Below are 5,000 nucleotides of genomic sequence, written 5' to 3' on the forward strand. Positions count from 1 at the left end.
AAAATGCTGCCTTAGTAATGACATCTGCAAATGGTTAGACTCTCTAGTCTTCTCAGATAAGGACGATAAAACGTAAGTTCCTATAACGGCCGAAGAAATATTTTGTCATCGGTATTTTTCTTAATTAAACGCGTCAGGTTGAGCGAGAAGGTCTTCGTGCGTAGACGAGAATTGCGTGTACATATCACGCGAGCGAGCATGTACCATGTAGCATGTAGGACATGTAGGTATATGTGAAAAAGCAGTCTGGCAAATTTCCCCACAAAGTGTTGTTCATTCACCCTGAAAAGCCACTAGGGAAGTGGTCAACTACATATTAGGTGGTATAGGTGTCTATCATAGACAAATGTTTAAAACAGTAGCTCCGCCATACCTAGGAGCGACGTTTTCGCAGACCACGATTTATTGACGTCATGGCGTCACCGAACGAGAACTGTCTTTGTTTCTTGCGGAAAAGGTAGCCTAAAAATAGATTGGTCCACAAAACTGCCTTGAAATTGGCTTACTATGAGCTGAGAAACGAGGGATCATGTTGCAGCGACATGCCGCAGCGACAAAAAACTTGTATAGTTCACACTGAGGCGACATGTAGCAGGGAAGTGTAGCAGGGACAAAATCACAACTTGTGCACACACATGAAAGTATTGCGGGTACATGTCCCAGGGATATGTAGCAGCGACATGTCCCCCTCGTGTGAGCTGATACGTTTACGATTGTGAAACACCAATTTTGGGGTGATTTTGTCCCCGTCACGTGTCTCATGAAAAACAACTTGTTGTACACCACTAAAATCAAATCTACGTTGTATCGGCTCTTGCTTAAAATATTTAGCTTCTCGACTTGTAGTTACGCCGATCAGATCAAACCACTGATCCAACGTACAACGACAGGAAGATTTTTAACGGGTGCTTGCTTCAAACTCTGTGATTTTGTCCCTGCTACATATCGCCTCAATGTGCACTACACAAGTTTTTTTGTCGCTGAAGCATGTCGCTGTAACATGTCCCTGCAACATGACCCCTCGTGTCTCAGCACCTTTGTGAATATTTTATCTCAATGAATACCCACATTCACCCTTACTCATCACAGTCTCCAGTAGCTCAGTGGTTAGAGCATCCGTACTAGATCACAGAGGGTCGTGGGTTTCCAGTTGATGATGCGTAATATATTTCATGTATTTCTCTCCTTACTCGCTGTGTTACTGTGTTATGCAAACTTGATACGATCCTTGCGCTGCCAAACAGTAAGCTTGCCGCAAATGCATGCTCCGAATTCAGAGGGTGGTAAGGTGGGTCTTCATCGCGTTCCACGGAAAGTTTAAAATGGCGTTTCACATTTCAAAGAAAATAATATAGCCAGTTCACGTTTCACAAAGAAAAAAAAGGCCCTTTCAAATTTAACGGAAAATAACAAAGCAATTCACGGTTCACGAAAATACCCTTTACCACTCTCAATTCTGTTAAGTCAAGTTATCTTTTATTGTGAACGTTTATTCTTTTTATACATCTATTTACAAAAATCAGTCCGCGTATACGTTCTTGGGTTACATAAACAATTATTGAATAGTGTAGAAGTAACATTTTGTCTTGATCGATAACAGCACTGATTACTCTCAAAGAATATAATAATAATCATTAAATAGAGATTACTTAGCATAAAATGGGAATAATACTCCCCTGCACAACAAAACTGGCTTGTTTGTTTTTGTTCAAATGAATGTCGACTCTATTAAAATAGATGACGTGACACCAATCGTTGGAAAACAAATTCTTCGTATCAATCACAGATTGACAAATGGTATCGGTTTGAGGTCTAGTTGCTCGTGAAGTTCATAAAACCTGAGTATTACTTTATTAACAGAAGAACAGTCAACACGCTCTAAAGCCAGCTCAACAGCCGACGGTGCAAGCCTTTTCATCTGGGTAGATCACCGGTGACCTTTCCTTGCACCAACGCGCAGGCGCAGGAACCTTTTGACCTCCTCTTTGACGTCATTCTTCAGAAAGGCGTAAGCGAAAGGGTTAAATGCTGAGTTGGCAATTAAAAGAATTCTTTTGACCGGGTTTAAAGAGAGCGGAGCACTGCAAAGGTGGAAAATGTGACAGAAAGATATGACGAGAGCAAACAGATAGCAACAAAGGAAGAATACCACGATGGAAACAACAAAAAACAAGCCCGTATGTTTCCGACGGGTGGGTGCGGTTTTGTCACCGTCCGTTCCAGGGTGATTGTGCTTTAGTTGGTTGATCACGGACGCCGTCTCCCTGGCGACTTTTTTGGCGATGATGATCATATGCACGGTCGTTGAGACCAAAAACAACAAAGGGAGAATTTCAAATGCGATCATCATGTAATAAGAATAATATTTCATGGCAATGAAGTTGTGCAGAAAAGTCAGAGGAATAAGGCTGGACACAAAGGGAATGATCCAAGCCATGCATATCAATATCATGACGCGAGTCTTGGTCATAAACAGGCCGTAAATCAATGGTTTGACAATGGCGACGTAACGATCCAGAGTCACGACGCATAAGTTGAACACAGAGGCGAACAGAAAAGCCCACTGGAAGAAATCCAGGCAATCACGTTGGCACAATTCTTCGCTGTGAAAGCAGAAGTAATTGGCTGGTTTTAGGCTGAAGCTGATGGCTAGATCGGCAAAGGACAGCGATAACAGGAAATGGTTGGTGTAGATTTGAGCTAGTCGCTTTTTGGAACTGATCAGGAAAATTACAAAGCTGTTACCAAGGATTCCCAAAATGGTAAAAATCCAGCTGAGTGCTGATAACGATAGCGGCCAGGCCATGACAGGATTCTGAAATTCAGCAAATGCTTTAGGTAAGTTTTCGTACGTCAGTTTACTTCTTTTTTCTTCTTTTTTTGTCCGGAAAAGAAGAAATAAGTCAAACTAAGTCCGAAATATCGATCAAGTTGGATGACCCCTTAACACGAGCGACGGAGTCGGAGTCGGAGTCGTAGTCGGAGTCGTAAGAGCGCTTATGACTTAGTGAAAATCAAAGATCGGAGTCGTAAGTGGAATCATAAGCTCGACGAAATAGGAGTCGGAAGAATCAGAACGTTCCCATTTTCCTCCGACTCCGCTTATGACTCCGTCGCTTTTGTTATGATATTGTCGGAGTCGGAACCAACCATTCATAATGCTTGGACTCGAGTATTGCGATTGGTTTATTCTTCCGCTTCTGCTTCCGACTGCGACAACGCAGTTTTCACTGGATCATAAGCGACGGAGTCATAAGCGGAATCGGTGTTCTGCTTCCGACTCCGACAGTTTGATTTTCACTAGATCGTATCGCTCTGCGCTTCTGATTACGACTCCGACTCCGACTCCGTCGCTAGTGAAAACCAGCCTTTTTCCTTGCCTAAATTTAATGCATTAACAAACTGAAACGCATCAAATATGAAACGTCGTATAGCCATAAAAATATAATAAACTAATCAATGAAAAAATTTCTTACATATCAGGACTGGGTTGCTGGCAAAGACGATATTTTTGGTAAATCAATCAGACGGCGTGTTACCAGCACAAGTCGAGTCCAAGTGGATATATTTTTATATGGTCATGGATTTTAATGAAACGTGCTCCGCCCTTGGATATTCCTGTCAGCGAATGTCGTTTACGGGGGTTTTGTTGTGATTAAACGTTGACCTTGGTAAATTAAAAAATCATTTGTGACTGGAACATTTCATTTCGATAAAAGTCTCGTCCACTTTTTGAACAATTCCCTGATTGATGTTTGGAACAAAAGTTTGCATTATTTTGTTCCCAGTTTGATTAAACTGTTGCAAACTTCATGCCAACTGATTACTCTACAAATAAAATGAACACAGCTGACAAAAGCTTCGCATTTACGCCAGATATAAAGTTCAAAAAATGCTCTCGCTGACAGATAATTAAAGTTTCCATGCAAGTCCATCGATACTCATCACTGTTCCAATGTATTTCGTCTCATCGCGTACTGCCTTGTGAATTTTGCAAAAAAATAGAGCCAGAAATTAAACTTTTTTCAATTTGATTCGAGGCGTCAAATTATATGTTTTTACAACTTCCTTTATTTAGTATCACTGCTACCTTTTATTAAAACTTCTTAGTGTAATGAACACAGACAACACAGAACAAGAAATAGATATTCATATGTAAAACGGAAAGCAAGAATTTCAATCTATTTCCTTTTTGAATAGAATCTTTAATTAATTTGCTGTTTCCCAAAACAAGCTCAATAATAACAAAGTTGTGGAGACGGAAAGGTAACAAATGAATTTCCTTTACAGACAATGCCACACTTGAACCGAGCTTTTTTGCACAATGTATTTTTTCTTAGCTCAAGAGAATTATTTAAACTGACTGTGTTCCTCCTTCGATATTCTTATTCCTTGTCTACGTACTCGTTACACACCTGACTTACTGTAGTTACAAACAACAATCGAGAGGGAGTTTCCCAAAATAACAATTACAATTTTGTCATGCAGTATTTTATATATCAATTTTTTTAAGAAAAACGTTTTATGATTCATTAATATGAATCCAGCAAAGTTCAGTATTGATATGAAAAAATATTTTGAAAATATTTTGAAAATATTTACCCAGATGTTCTGCCCCAAATCACTATTAAATAATAATTTTAATAACTGTAACTGAAGAGCCCAATGCAACAATCGAGATTGCCTATTCGAATTATTTTAATAATTTTTCGATTTCACCAACTCGTGGCGTATTTAAAATGTCTACCAATTGTCCAGAAATCACACTGAGATACACAGCGTTGATGTAAAGCGAAGAGAGATGAGAAGTTATCGTCGTGGTTTGGGTCTTCCAAAAAGTGGAAATTTTTTTTGGACATTTCAGTTTGCCCGAGGTAATAAAAGGTTTTATTAGTTTGACCTTAGTTTGACCTTATATGGCAATGGATTGCGCTAAGCGTTGCTAAGCTAAAATTTCTCCAGAATAAAGCCAAAAAAACCCTTTTTGTGGAAAGTTTGGA

General features: G+C 39.6%; 1 long non-coding RNA gene across 1 annotated transcript in view; it reads right to left on the bottom strand.

Moving 5' to 3' along the window:
• Positions 1–2,632: 2,632 nt before the first annotated feature.
• Positions 2,633–5,000, bottom strand: part of LOC137999558 (uncharacterized) — a 9,297-nt gene continuing 6,929 nt past the window's right edge. The window contains exon 3 of the long non-coding RNA XR_011122974.1: positions 2,633–2,815. This is a non-coding gene — a long non-coding RNA (uncharacterized lncRNA). The remainder of the gene's footprint in view (positions 2,816–5,000) is intronic.

Source organism: Montipora foliosa, chromosome 4, assembly GCF_036669935.1.
Source record: "Montipora foliosa isolate CH-2021 chromosome 4, ASM3666993v2, whole genome shotgun sequence".
Classification (NCBI taxonomy): domain Eukaryota; kingdom Metazoa; phylum Cnidaria; class Anthozoa; order Scleractinia; family Acroporidae; genus Montipora; species Montipora foliosa.